Source organism: Pararge aegeria, chromosome 15 (genome assembly GCF_905163445.1).
Source record: "Pararge aegeria chromosome 15, ilParAegt1.1, whole genome shotgun sequence".
NCBI lineage: Eukaryota > Metazoa > Arthropoda > Insecta > Lepidoptera > Nymphalidae > Pararge > Pararge aegeria.
Window position 1 is genome coordinate 5,348,995 of NC_053194.1, and position 16,882 is coordinate 5,365,876.

Sequence of the window (16,882 nt, forward strand, 5' to 3'; positions counted from 1 at the left end):
GTACCAAAAGAATGTGATTGCAATAATGTTTTTATTCTATACAACTTAAACCGTAGCGTGTTTCGCTTAAACCGTACCACAAATTGTAAGACAGCATCTAAACGAAAACCTTCGGAGTGCAGACGGTATTGTCTGTCCCAAAACGAAGTCCAGTTTAAGACTCCGTGGGCGGAGGGCGGTGTAGCCATCACACAAATTAGTTACGCGCCATAAGCAAATCTAGCACCCATCTTAAGCTGACGTGATTTACATATTCATTGCATATCATAACACATACATGCATTACTGTATCCAACAAATGAGTTTTATGTTTCGAAATATAGAACGTAACAAAACAACGCTAAGTCAGTGCTGAAAAATTTATGCAGAAATACCGAAAATGTGTGTTTTTTTAAGCTATTCTTATTTAACTAATGATAATCTTGCACAAAATGTCTTTGAGAGCATAATGGACAACTCTTAGGTATGGTTTCCTGTAGTAATATTTCTTCACCCTCAAAGCGATAGTGATATTGATATTTGCTCTGTTCCCTCCAGGGGGAGGCTGAAGTCCTATCCACTAGACTTTCGTTTAGAAATAGTTTAAATGCGACGGTTATTTAATTCAAACAAAAGGTCAAGTGACCAACGTATCTTTGTTTATTTTTGCTTCTTCTATTACACGGTGAAGGATACGTAACGGATATGAGTGTTCAAACAACTGTGATATAAGTAACACTTCAATGCTGTCACTGTTTATACTTTTATAATTATATGTGACGACTATAACTTATTCCAACGTCAGATTCTACTTAATGATGTAGTCTTTTTAGATTGGAAAGTCGTATTCTATTTCTTAACGTTTTCAGAATGCCGTTGCAACTGATCCATGCTCTTTTCATCACACGTTCCATTCTGTTCCTTCAAGTGGCATAAAAGAATTATTGTATTGATACGGACTGTTACCTATTTAGAATATCGGGGCAGGAAAACTCAATACGTTTGGATTTCTGGCCGACACAGAATCGAACACAGGACCACGTGTTTCACCAAACACTCCAACTACTAAACTAATAAAGCAGGCAATAATAATATGTGTACTTTTTAATGTTCCAAGAAAATTGGTTCAATTGGCATAAAAGAGTTCACTAAAACTTAAAAATACACAAGACACGAAAAAAAAGTGCTTGTTATAACTAAGCGACGTGATAAAACAGTTAAAAAATGTAAGTTCGATTATAATCACTTTGAAATAAACATTAATATAATTCAAAAAGAACAGAAAAAGATTAAATTAAACGATTTACTGCTTGTATTGATAGATAATATTAGCAAGTCCATTTACTTTATACTACTTATTGCTTGTAAATCAGTACGTATCAGTCCTTATTTATCTTACATGTATTGTACCTACGAGCAACGACACGTAATCTATTACTTAAACAAATATACATCGATTCATAGTTTAATGTGTGACGGTAAGAACCTATTTCTGATCACTACACCTCTGAACTCAATGTTTTTTATCCCTATTAAGGAATTTATGCAATTATGTCACGTGGTAACATCCCATTGTACATTCAAGGAAATTATGATGTTTATTATTTATTTATACGTCATATTTCCATGGCACTGACTTGAATCTAGTCATTAACAATTATGAGAATGCTAAGATGAATGGAAAGAGTACCCTTCTTCGGGTAAGGTAAAGAACATTTTTAAAGGGTTCGACTCTTTGTCTTCTGGTTAGTCACGTAACCAGAAGATTTGAAAAATAAATTATCGCAATCAGTGGATAGATCTAGACATCTGAAGTATAATTATATGAAGGTATTTAATTTAAAGTAGATGACGGTAATGTTTTGCTAGAACCAGAAAAACTGCTGCCAACGTAGTCAATCAATGAGGTAAAAGTACAAGCCATCAGTTATGTATTCAATTGGTTCTCAACAATACTTTACTGTACCATACATATTTTATTATGCACCTCAGGCTTTACGAATAATAATAATTAAAAGCTTTAATTTGTTATTAGAAAGTATTCATTACGTTACTCTGATTTACAATATCTAATAAATATTTCCCCTGACCTGCGTTTAGCTCTATTGAAAACATTTACAAGGTACAAAAGTCCTGACTTCATTACGTAAATCTTTACATTGATATAGCAAAAAAGACAAATTTCACACGACAGTTATTACCAAGCTATACTTACTCATAGTACGTGTTTTCACATCTCGATAACGTTTACAATATTCCCGTGAGGGAAATTCGCGAGACAGAGATAATCTCAGAATAATGTAGACCTATTTCTACATGTTTTTAAAGCTCACGTTCCATAGCTACAGGCATCGCGCATCGCTTAGTCTGTGCCAAATCTAGAGGGACCAAATAATTAATATTAGTTTACAAAAGACGCACAACGATGGCCGCGAGGTGGTGGATAATGAAAAATCAACAGGCGCGAAAGGACGACGTGCGTGCGTGATTTTATGTAATATTATAAAGAGGAAAGATTTGTTTATTTGTAATCCATAAACTTTGAAACTACTCAACTAATTTCAATTCATCATTAGAAAGTAGTAGCATTGGCTATATTTAATTTCAGTAATGACGAGATTCCAGCCGGAAAAAAAGTTAGTGACCTTGTTTATCCACGTGCTTTAGATAAGTCCACTTAAAAAGTGTATCAGGGTAAACCTTGCCCTTTACAGCATATTCTTTAGTTACATAGTGCACGAGATAATGAAAACTTAATATTACCAGGACGAGTTTACATCTATGAGAAAGATATCCGCGTGGCCATTAAAATATTACATTACGACCTTAAGTCAAACAGAACAGCTAGTTAAAAAAGTATTTGTATTAATTTTGAATACCAACCTTACATCGCTATGATAGGGTGCACACTATAATAATATATATTTTGAAAGTTGCGAAAACGATAAACTTTTTCGAGCTACGCGAACTTGTCGTAAGGGTACAGCTTGGTAATGACTATAGACATCGTTTCACACTTACCCGTCCTGTATTTCCTGTTCCCTATGTGTTATGTGAAATTGCTTCGAATTCCAATGCTTTTGCATCACGATATCATTGTAATCAGTAAATTGGTTCCTAGATTTCCTTTTTGTTGCCATGATACTGCGCATTAGCGTATCGCTATTATGAACTCGTCAGTAATACAAATTTCATGCTCATTTCAACATTTGATCCTTCAACCTACCGGACGTAATAATTAATAAGTAACTTATTATTATTATTTTTATTATAAATTTTTTACTGTGTTTTTTTATTTTTATTTTATAATTTCACTGTTGGAAATCTAAAAAAAGTATATAAATAAATGATAGATAAATTATATCTTATGATCAGTTTAAGGGGCCCAGTGCTGTTAAATGAGGCTAAAAGAATTTATAAACTATAGTTAATATTTTTGTTCCTCACAGTGAAAAATGATATGATATTATTATTTAATTACTATTTCACTAAATACTTTTTAATTTTTTGATAGAAAAAACTACAAAGTTACCTATACCAATAAACATAGACTCTACTGATACTGCTACTACTGTATTATAAAGACATAACTGAGTAGTATGGTGTTTAAATATGTGAAGTACTAATTTATAGCTACTGATATATCTTTAAAATGCAGATAATAACAGATAAAACTTAATTACAATATAATTTTTGCCTTACTCGACGAATCCCCGAACACAACAAAAACAGAAAAAAAAAATTTGATACTTTGTTACAACTAAAAAGCAATAAATACAACTACTACAACCGAATTCATAATCTTCTCCTTTTTTGCAAGTCCTTTAAAACTTTTAAAAGTTGATCTGATTTATCTTTGGAACAGTTGAACCGAATTGCGGGACTTGCAAAGTCAGTAGGGAAATGATTTTTATATTCTAGAAATCTTAGGCGGCAAAGATGAATTGACAGTTTTATAAAAGTCCTAATTCCTAGGTTTTAAAATTGCAAACATTAAAATCTGTAGTAAGAATCTCGTTTTCGTACGAATTGTATCGGAAAGCTAGCTATCTTATAATAGTATTATTTTACATATATTTGAAGTACATAAGTGTATATCTACTTGACTTTTAGAAATGCATGCTTTCATAACATGACCGAGGGAGATCGCCTGAATAAAAAATAAATGATTGATCAATCAAAACCTGACTTGGATTCCCATAATCTGCGACATTTAATGTTATGTGTGCTAGTATTACAATCATCTTAATTATATGCGCATACTTCTCCTCTGCATATTATTACTATAATTGCACGAGCTTAGGCATTGTCACGGCACGGGTATCCCAGATTGCTTTTTACTAATAAACTGTTTCTATGTAGTATGGGTAAATTATGTGAAGACAAGACCTTTTATTTCCTGAGGTCCATTCATACAAACTGGAAAACGTAAACCTAATTTCAGCATTGCTTTCATGAAAGCTGATTGTTAGACTTCACTGACCTTTGTAAACATAATAACTCTCAGGCATACAGGTTTTCCAGCACTGCACAGAACTTTGAAAAGTAAGAGGTCGTGTCAGAAATTTAACTAAGCCCCCTTGAAAGACAAGTCCCAAATACTGGGCTATCACTGCTTTTCATTATATATTATAATTAAGACTCATGCACTTAATATGAAATCCAAATAGCGATGACTTATAATAAATAACATAAATAAACATAATTTTCACGATAACGCTACCAAGATAATATAACGTGGTAAAATTTCACTTTCACGCAATTAAACTGATAAACATTCAATTTATAGTATAAGGTGTAATCGCGTTGCTAAGCAAAACGTACCTTTTACGGAGACAAAGGAATCGTTACATTTCCTGAAATTTGAATAGGGAAAAATAACAAGAGAGAGGCGAGTGAAGTAATAAAGCACTAGCTACTTGATATGCTTGACTTGATTGACTGGATTTAAGATTCTACAGTATTTTAAAATCTTATTGTTTTACAACATTTAGTGACTTGAAATGGATTGTTTAAATCAATAAATCATGGTATGTTGATTTCTGGATCATCAGTGGTCTGTTCGTGATCAAATAAGAGCCGAATCATTACCACTCTTTTATTATTCGCTTTACAGGCCTCCTTTCTGCTCTAAAGCTCTAAAATAACGCCCATTTACTAACTATAACTTCGTAATGAGAATTTAGTGACAAAACAATCCAATACTAAACTGACCCAAAAAAGATATTCCTGCTTACGAACGGTCTATTATAGACCAAAGCATCAGTAACAATGATAATAGCCAAATTGTAAAAAATACGTCTTGTTATTAATCAGGGTTGTTATAGTCTTCTGTGGAAGGTATTGTAAATGTAAATAAGATATGATAACCCCCTATTGAGATAGACGATCTAATTTTACATCATGCTCTGTAAATCTATAAACCGTCTATGTGATAAGACCCTGGTAATCACTATCAATTGTTAAGATGCGCTGTAGCAAGGTCGGCGAGGTAGCGTGGGAGCGTGCGTTGCACCGTATTCAAATAGCTTCCACAGGAAAAACGATATAAGGTGATGCCATACTAAGAGTGCATAAGCGGTGATAGCCTAGTGGGTAAGGCTTCGGTTTTCTTTTCGTGGAGACCGAGTTCGATCCCGGGGATCGAGCAAACAAGCAAGCACAACTAACTTTTCGGAGCTATGTGAGTTTTTAATTTAGGCAATTTGTAAAACACTTGCTTTAACGGAAAATGAAAACATTATGAGGAAACCTGTATGCCTGAGAGTTCTCCATAAAGTTCTCGACAGCATGTGAAGTCTACCAATCCGCTATAGGCCAGCGTTGTAGACCCTAAACCCTTCTCATTCTGAGAGAAGAGCCGTGCCCTGTAGTAGGCCGTTTTCGGGTTGATTATGAAGATATTGATACTAAGTAGTTTAAGATTTATGAATTCAAATAATGCCGACTAATTATTTTATAAATATGAAATTCGGTTTGTTGGTTTTCTTTTTCCCCAGCTTTGCCCGCGACTTTATCAGCGTTTGTTTCATTGTAAAGCGCAATTCTGTTTTACTATCCAAATTCGTATGAGAGACGATATTGAAATATCTAATGCATCGGCTTATGGAACCTTTGATACTACTACTTACTACTATACTTTTGTTCTAAGAAAACTTGTGTAAAAGTGTGTGTGAGTTAGTTGGTTTGTTATTTTTCAAGCGACAAATTATGCATGAGAAAAATGCTATAGCACGTTTAACATAACGTTAGCTTGTTACCCTGAAGTTTTAGAATGTTTTTAAGAATTCGGAAATGAGTTTTGTTCAGACGGTACGCGTGTGGCTGCACCTTTAATGAAAACTTTCCTGTTTTTCCGGTAATGTAAGAGCTGATTGAATCTCATATCAAATGATTCTAAACAAGATTAAAATAATTGCAAACAACTCAACTAATGTACTTTTATATTCAAATCAGCCTTTGTGTTTTGTTTATTATTGTACAATGTTTTGTCAATGTTTCATCATTAGAGTGCCACTTTATTGGACGAGATATCAATTAATACGCAATTATTTAGGACTGGTTTGATATGATGACTATAATAAGATGCATATCATTATAGGATTAAAACAACGAAAATTCTCGTACCTATTTACTAATAACCTTTTATTACTTAGTTTTTTTCTTATCTGTACGAAATCTGTAATTTATTTTTCAAGCACTACATATTTCGAATTTACTGAACTTGGGAACACTTAACGGAACTTTAATTATAAAGATAATTACGATGAAAATGTAACAAATCTCTAAATTGTGTTAAGGTGGTCATAGGCCAATCCGCTAGGTATAGTTAAAGCATTATTTAAAGGCCTTATTCCCCACCCTTTGATAAGTGTCGGATAGCTTTTTCACAATTTTTTTTAAAGAAAGGAGTGACCAAACTTACTTTAAGGCAATCCGACAGTTGTCAGAAACAGGTTCTTAGGCTCGTCAGATGGGTTTTGATTAGTTGACTGAGAAGATGGTGAGCAGAGACTGGCGAGAAAAAATACTTAGGCATTCACATGCATAAAATGTTTGTGTGTTCCCGTTAGGGCAAGTTAAGCAAAATGAACATACTTAAGCACCCATAATTTAATTTTTTTATATTCATTTTTTTACAAAAAGGAAATTATGGAAACAACCTCTTACACCTTATACCTATTAACCGCTAACAATATCTTGAATCAATGAAAAGTATCTTTAAGTTGTATGTACATAACATTGAACTTGATGTTTTTAATCGTATTTTTGTTGAATTTAACAACTAATTCAGGATCAGAATTCAAATTCACATTCCAATTCTAATTTTGAATTTATAATTCATGTAGGAGTATCACAGGAACTTATGAAGCGTTCGTACATAAATCTTTACATAATTATGGTGAGCTGAATGTGATAAACAGTTCACCAACTGAAACCTAAAGCTACGAGGGTTCCAAACACGCTCCAGTCTAAGAAGAGCCACAAGAAACTTAGCCGGGTATTTTTTTATCACCATCTCACAGTTAATTAATATTCAGCTTTGAAGTTACAGGAATTCATACCCAAGCTTTTTTAACATTAAATGTATCCTCAATATTACAAGAGGATTTTTCTATAAGCTTACGTCTTATATAATTTTGAAGTAATTGAGAACATCACAAAGATTTCATTCGGTAATTTGTTATAACATAATATACAATTTCAATCATCCTTATATTTTTTGGGTTTATAGTAACTTTATAGATCTCAGATCTTATTTTTACTGCACAAAAAGTCGGTTTATAATAATATCGATTATTCTTGTTAGAGTAAAAAGAAAAATAAAAAACAATACAAGGTGTTAACTTTTGAGAAATGAACCCACGTCTGAGGTACCCTGTTGTGACTATGACCTAACCGTTACTCGTCGTTCAGAGCTCTTACGTCATATTCTCCCTTCAAATCTCATTTATCGTATATCTCAGCATTCCTCTAGTCAGTCACGCCAATTCTTATCCTGATAATTCGATTTTGATGTCTATTACGAAGAAATAAAGTTAATTTTGGAAGTGCTCGGTGTATTGTCTGAGGTACCAGACGGGTATGGTATTTCCTCTAACATTCCTGCGTGCTTCCACGAATAGGCCAATATCACCCAGATGACTAACTGAGAAAGGGTGCTGTCGAATCATATGTGAAGAATTTAAATTCACGAACATATATCAAACCTTAATTTTGAGACTCCAACGAAATTCTAGTTGTATTTTTGGTCGAACATTTCAATCCATTTGTTTCCTTATAAAATAAATAATAATATACTACGACAATACACACATCGCCATCTAGCCCCAAAGCGTAGCTTGTGTTATGAATATCTTTATGAATATAATACACATAAATAATTATAATATACAGATAAACACCCAGACACTGAAAAACATTCACGTTCAACACACAAACATTTTCCAGTTGTGGGAATCGAACCCACGGCCACTCAGAATAAAGGGTCGCTGCCCACTACGCCAGCCGGCCGTCTCAATAATAATAAATAGTAGTTACTCGTACTGTTTTCATAAACACTTCATTCTTTTTCAGGCCTCAACATGCAAGCAGATCCATTACTATAATTTAGTTTGCAAAAATCACTACAAGCGACCTATATCCGATGGCGGATTCCCAAATATTAATTTCAAAATACAAGGTTTACTAATTTATACTTTTCTATTATATAAAAATACAAAATAAAAAAAAATATAGTATAAATAGTGTTTGTTTAATGTTGAATATACTTGAAATATATTTTCATGAATGGTTTTGTTGTTTATACTTTACCAATTTCTTACTTAAATAAAATAACTGGACTTTAGCAATTATTGGATAGATAAGACCATTATGAAAAAATGTTTTTAGCATAGAGAGTTAATTCCTATGATTAATACGAAGGTGTATTAGTAAGCCTTTTGAACACAGCGAACAATCGGAAATGACAGCATTAGCATAAATGCGGATTTGCATAGACAATGAGTCGGCAATCTTGGGGTTTTCACCGGACTTCATCTGTTTTATTCGCTGAAATCTACCCGGTTTAATACATGGGTTCTGCAATGGTTACGAGTCACGTAATACAGAAAAATCCCAAGGGCCTTGAATGGGCAATATAAAAAATATAAAACTTGCAAAATAAATAAAGGATGATTTTGATTGAACTCTTAGAGTATATCTAAGAGTTTTATTCATCAGTAACTTCTAAAATCTCGTGTCACGGTGTTTGTGGTCATACTCCACCGGAACGGATCTACCGATTTTTATGTATTTTTTATGTATACGTACCTATCCGCTATATTTCATACCGCTCTAGGTGATTCAGGTGTCCCTATCCAGATTTTTTCTATTTTTATGATAGAAAATTTACACCACTGGACCAGGTGTAGTTTATTAAAAAATGAAATAAATATAAGCTTTGCTTACCGACGTGTGCTGAGTCCGCTAGTTTTTATATACGTATAATATATTAAAAATAAATTTATAAGTTACACTACATAGATTTTTGTGATTGATGTGAAATATAGGTATTGAACTTAATGTATTCTGATAAAATAATGAATGAATGAAGGCCATTTTAGATATATATATATATATATATAGTAAGATAACAATGAACGAGCGATCTGAAATCGGTATAACCATTAAAAAATCAAGTTTAACGTGAAGACTAAACTTAAAAATTCCCGGAACTAGTCAAAATATAAACTTAGACCGAAATACACTAGCAGTATGTACGTAATAGGCGAAGGGCTTATTTGAGCAACCAATCAAATGAGACTATTTCGGGATTAAATTGAGAGGCGGACTCTCTCGGAGGCGGGATGATGGATGCAACACCCCCACTGAAATTGCAAATGGACTTCGAACGCACTCGCTGAATGTACTATTTTTGTACAACACGTGATATTTTCACCATAATGGCGACATTCCCGCAGTTGTGATTAATCAAACGTTTACTACATAGTCTGAGTCGGGCGTTTGTAATTCGGTTAAGTATCTGTTATGTAATAGGATTTTAGAAAAAAGCTAGGTGAATTTATTTTTTATTTTGCTTCCAACGTCAGTCTTGCCTAAGAGAGAACTTATGTGGACAAATTCGGGTTGACGAGCTTAAGCGAGTTATATCACACATTAGTGAGAGTAACCGGGTCTTACTGCTTATCGGGCTCAAAGCCAACCGAATGGACAATGTAAATTTTCTGACTCCTGGCTGGTATGAAAAAAGGAAGAAAGTAAACACATTTATTCGTTAAGCAACATAAAACACAAGTAAATCATCGGCGTACAGATTGTACTGGCAATGCTTTAATTAAGTCTGCTGAGTAGAAATAAAAAGCAGAGGTCCTAGTATGGATCCTTGAGGAACTCCTCTAACTACTGGCTGCGCTTTGAAGTTTGGATAAGCGCCATCCGTTTGCCACAAAGATAGAAATTGGCTTCTATTAGAAATAACCAATAAATAAGTAAGCTTTGGTAACAGCAAAGTGATACTGATTGAATCCAATCCTCTTGAGAAGTCTAATAAAGTAATGATGGTGGCAATACCAGAATCCTAAGCTATTAGGTATGTTGTCAGTAACATATGTACAATAACAGAAATAGGTTACTTCTAGGCACACTTGTTAATTTGGCACACAGTTAATTGTAGAAGAATAATCAAAATATTTTCTTATTAGTCAGCCATATTAAGTAGCATCGCAACTTTACATAACCTTAACAGAAGAATTTGTGTAACTTTTTTTACAAATTCTTAACTTTTTACTAAAAAGGCCTACTGAAACTGTCAGACGATTGAAAAAAGATGTTGGAAAAATATTTTATTAAGACCAGATGTTTTCAAGGCCACGACTTTCTATGAAAATTACAATCACAACAATTTCGTTTATTGTAACGGTGGGTAATCAAACTTTTTATATAAATATGAGATACAAGAATTAAAATTGCATCGAGTTCTTACAATTTACATGGCACCGCCTTAAAAATGTTACAAGTACGATTTGAATTTAGGAATTAATAAGCCTATTTATATAACGGAAAATAATAGGCTAATAATAATAATAACATCACGCTAGAACCGATAAATAACAAAGGGTTGATTCACCCTTAGGGGGCAGGGATTAGCTAGTATATTTCAATAAAACTTTTGCATAATTACAATAATTATACATGCTACGGTAAACTCACTGATCCCCAAAAATAGGTTGTAGGATACTTCGAACCACTTTTATAAAATACTGACGTAACATTGGCCATGCTCTGTCAAACATCTTTCTATAATGTTTTGGATATTTGAGCCATCGTTTGAAGTTTTTGTATATCGATTAATCTGGAACACCTGTAATTAGGTGTTATACATTTTCGTCTTTACGCTCTCATTTTAAAGTTCTAAATTGCATGACTTATATTGACGGTTTGTATAACTCTGCTAATGGCAATCCTAACTCCAAATTCAAAAACACGACCTTCATTGTTGTTTACTTCTTCTTCTTTTTTTTATTGGTTAATGGCTTTCAGGTGTACCAACAAAAGAACACGATTTACCTACAAATAAATATAACTTTTAAATTTAGAAACAGAATTTTATTTCTACTTACGTACGTACTTAACTTTCTTCAGTTAATATTCCCAACTTATTAGAACTATACTTGAAAGATGATCATTACTACCACTGCGCCAGTCGCATCGAATTTTCACCGCAAGAGGTAAGTATTTAAAATATATTATATTAATTGTTACTTAATGTGTTAAAATATAGAAATCACAAGGAATAACACATTTGAATTTAAAAATATTAAATATTAAATTTTCTTAAAAATAATTAATCATAACTAAAATGTACTTAAAGAAACTTTCACTATTCATTGGGTGCTAAACACGAGATTGTGTTAAAGATTTAAGTTTATAGTATTACATGAGATCATAATACTGAGGTCTACAGTCTTAACTCAAATGTTATTTTATTGGAAACGTACGAAAATAAAGTTAGAGAGCGTAGATTAAAATATTAATAATTTATTTTGTAATAATTAAAAATTAAATTCAAAATTCATTTATTTCAAGTAGGCCTAATATAAGCACTTTTGAAACGTCAAGTCTGTCTGTTTGTAGTGATTCTACCACCGGTTCGGAAGGCAGATTCTACCGAGAAGAAGCCGGCAAGAAACTCAGCAGTTGCTCTTTTCCAACATCAACAATTTACATTTTGCATTTTAACATTCATTTTTCTATCTTGTGAGAGCTGAAAGCGGAGCCGGATGCTTCCAAGCAACCTTGTCATTAAAAAATTCATTCAATTTTCAAAAATGAAATGAATTGAATTCAATTCATAAAAATTATAAATCTCATTAATTTATTAATAATTTATTTAAAAAAATATATCAGTGATTTAAAAAAAACTTGGTTGCCTAATTATGTTTTATTTGTGGTATTTTACCGGATTGCGATAGTCAAGTGATAAAAGCCGTTTTCACACCGCTCCAGGATCCGGTTAAGGAACACATGCTATTTATTTGAACAAGGCATTGCGCAAGAGCATGTGTGCGCTTACGTCCTGATGACGTCGAATAATTTGTGACGTAATGGCGGGCCCTCCTGCAAACAATCGGTTTTTTGCACCCTTTATCACGGGAGCGCCGGCCAGCTACATAAAAGCCGTGGAAATCCGTTCAGGACATACATTACACGTAACGCGGCCCACTGAACGTAACCACCAGCCTGAACGCAATCCGAACGCGGTAGCCGCGAAGACGTTCGTTGTTTAAATACGACCATAGATAAAATCTGTGTTTTTTATTATGAACTGTTGCGTGCGAGAAGCGTAACTTTGAAATAGCAATAGTGCAAATTAGTGACAAGTGACAATCTGTACCAAAGAATAATTAATCTGTGATATTATTTACAAAAACATTATACAATGAGTGACTGCTGTACCTTCTGCGGTGGACCTGCCTTAAGAGAAGCACCTGTTTCCTACAAACACAGTACGTGTCTATAAATACATTAAAAGTCATATAATGTGTTAAGTAAATTTTCCTCAACTATTGAAAGTGATGTAGGAAAAACATGAACTTAATTCTATTAATAAAAGTGAGTGGATCAGAGAACTGATTTATTAACAAAAGGCGTGCATCAGTAATTGCAAGTGATAACACTTTTGCCGAATGAATAATAGAATTTAATCGATGACCTAATTTTACCTCGTAGTAATATAAATTATTTAACTATTTAGTACAATTTTCAAACGCGATAATATTAGATAATTTTACTTTGTTTTGGTGAAGCTCGTTTATTAAAAATGTACGCAGCATCATTTAAGCTTTGTAACAATATGGTTATTCACACTTAATTTTCTACTGCAAACTTAACGAGTAAAGAGTTAAGCCTACAATTATTTACAAGCACTAGACGATTTTAAGTAACATTTCGTGTAGCGTCTGTTGACAGTTTCATAGTCTATGGTATTGGGGTTAAAGTATAAGTTAGGATTGTAAGGGGCAGGCATGATTTATATTGTGGCGGGAACAATACCGGAATGGTGAAGCTTAGGCGCGGAAGCCTAGGTTTACGGTAAACCTAAATTAAGTGAAACTATGTTGGGTATTCTGTTTGATTTAGCTGAGGAAGATATTTTTATGACTGTGTTGTATATTAGGGAAAAACTTAACCCCAGTACTATTTTAAATAAAACCTCAAGTACTTACGTAATTATTTTTTAGATTCTAAACCACTTAAATGGTTATTAAAAATTAAATCGATGTAAAATATTGTAAACTAACGATTCGCGTACATTCACTAGACTAAAATCATTAGTAAACGTACTCGTATATGATCACACTGAACAATCTACACTATAATATAACTTCCAACATGCATGAGTAACAGAATTCATTCGGAGACTCGACACCGCTCTTGTGGGCTTTCAGACGATTTTCACAGTGACGTGTCCCGCGAAAAATTGGGAAATCCCTGACTCATCACTAAGACAATCACCCCAGCAAAATTTATATCATTATACGTGTGTTGGCTTTTCCTTCTTTCACGGGGCAAGACAAGCTGGTTGACGTGATACTTCGCATATAGATTTATTTTGACGTGGGCTACCTAAATTTTAACCAAAAATAAGATGATACTTGGTATAAAAGTTCCTAATCTTTGGTCTTAAAATAACGACCGAGACACTTTTTACTAAATTCCAACACCTGGATTTGTCACATGTACAGAATTAAATTCATTTTACTTTTTAAACAAAAACTTTACTGGCACTAGTCAAAAAAAGCCTAAACTCTAATTTTTTCCCGGGAAGAATATTAACAAGCGCGGTCAATGGCAAACCTTTTACCAAAAAAAAAGACCACGCGGTACGCTTACAACCAGAGATAATGGAATGTACTTTTTAACTGTAATAAGGTCGTCAATATTCAATACGTGTTTCAGTTTTCCGATAAAATAATTCATCCCTCAATTATCCATGATTACTTTCACCGGGTTTCTTCTGCATTAAAGACGTAATATGATAAAAAAATGGCCATCCGGTTACTTACAGAAACAATTGCCGACCGGAAAAGCCTCTACTCAAACTAATTACATACTCATTTTCGCATAAAAACGACAAATTGACGAAAGCTGTGTCATCATCTCGCAAGGAATCTCGATGGGAATCTCCTTAACGTACTTTGAGCAAAAAATAACTGTATTCACTCATTATTAATCAATTTGTCGTAATAATTCATCCGATTATGAATTGCGTGTCCTATTACGCCCTCAGAATATTGTTTGTTATTAAAAAAATACGGTCAAGTGCAAGTAAAACTTGACCCTTGTAGGGCTCCGTACTATTATGGCAAATCTAATGGAAAGCGTGAAAAATGATTTTTCGTCATCAAACTTATATTTGCAATTGACTATAAATAATTAAAAAAAATCTAAATTTATGCTTATACATATAACGTTATTCAACCGAGTTTTTGATTCTTATGTGCTTTATGCATTATTAAATGCGATGTAACAGATATTTTATATATCCCATTTTTATTTGTATATTATGAGGTACAGAAGAATAGAATCTATAAATTTCATTTTGATCGCATACTCAACTATGTACACACATTGAACTACATTTCAAAAATACAAATAACAAGGCATAACTTTCGGGAAGTGTTATTAATCATGGGCATAATAATCCTCTATTGACACTATCAATATGCGGCTGGGTACAATGCCATCGCCTTGTTAACCACGAGACAAAAAAACGTGTCAATGTAAATACTCGAGATGCTCGTTCAAACGTTTACACCACAAACCACAGTCGAGCACAATATAGTACGGAATAATCTAATATAACCAGTATTACAACGTGGTATTAGTAGCATTTATTTTCATGTGGTCCCAGTCACGTAACAACTGTAACATATTATGAATACTTTGTTCATCCTCGTTGCGACGTAGGTGAATCTGTACGACTATCTATGTCCAACTCGAGTGTCTTTCCCATACCTTCATGTTTTTTTTTCTTTATTTTTAAAGTTAGTTTGCCTTCTCGTTTAGTCCTTGGGGTCTTTTTCGCGTCGTGTTTGCTGTTCACGAGGACAGACGTCGCTAAAAAGAAAAGTAAAATTACTTTTATTGTAACCGGAGTTAAATATTTGCTTTATAAAAAGTTAAAAGGATATTTAGATTTCATATTTAATAATGCTGTTCATAAATGATATAAAAATATTCCTCTTGAGATCACTGATGGAATAACTCTCATGGAGTGTCGATGGATATGGCGATATGTTGCTCGAGAATTATAGCTTTCATCGATAAAATAAATTATTTTATTGCATGGTACGACATTCGACATTGCACATGAAAGAGATATTAGCCTAACTTTCTTTAACTAATAAAAATATCACATGCTTCAACGGTGAAGGAAAGAATCGTGAGGAAACCTGAATGCCCGTGAGTTCTCCATAATGTTCCCAAAGGCGTGAAGAGTCCACCAATCCGCATTGGGCCAACGCGGTGGACCACGGCCTAAACCTTTCTCATTGTGGGAGGAGCCCCTTTTAGTGGTTAATGGGTGACATGATGATGATGATGGTATGATATTGGGAAGTCTAGTATTTCTTCTACCAGTGCTATATCATTTAATGCTGCACACTTGCAAATGTAATACCAATGTAATAGTCAAAGAGTAGATAAATATACCCCAATGGTAGCTCCTTTGGTGCTGTCGATATTCATTGGAAACGTTAAACAATCAACCATAAAGTTACTTGTTAGTTTACTTGCCTGCTATTTATTTATTACTTAAGGTTATGAAACTATGAAACATATTTATCTTGGAGATTATCTCTGATTTGAAACATTTACATTACGATTACCCCTTATATATAATCCCGCATTGTAACAGCGTGAAATATCAAAACTCATATTTCCTCTCATATCAAGGGGCCTTTTCCCAGCCGTGGGATATTAATTAGGTGTATTAACATTACAAATACAGCTTATTCTCATCCTAGCGTATATAGTACGAGTATATGTAAGTAATTTTATCATTACGTTTTAGTGTAAAGTAAGGTTTAAAAATATTAATGACAAACACAATTTTTTTTTATGCGAGTGCATTATTTTTATTTTCTTACCAATTTGTAAATAAACTTTAGGTACATTAAAAAGATTTAGAGGCACACAAAAAGTAGACTATATAGGTATATACATGGGACGCAAATCGCACGCCAAATTACGCAATTGTGAACCAATAGATAAAGAATTAGCGCATTATCGCCTTTTCTATATCTACCGGTGATTAAAACATTTGTGTTGGTGTTCAGGTTCACACGTGCTTGTAGTTGCGACGCCCGATAAAGTCACTTTAGGATAGACTCATCGATGA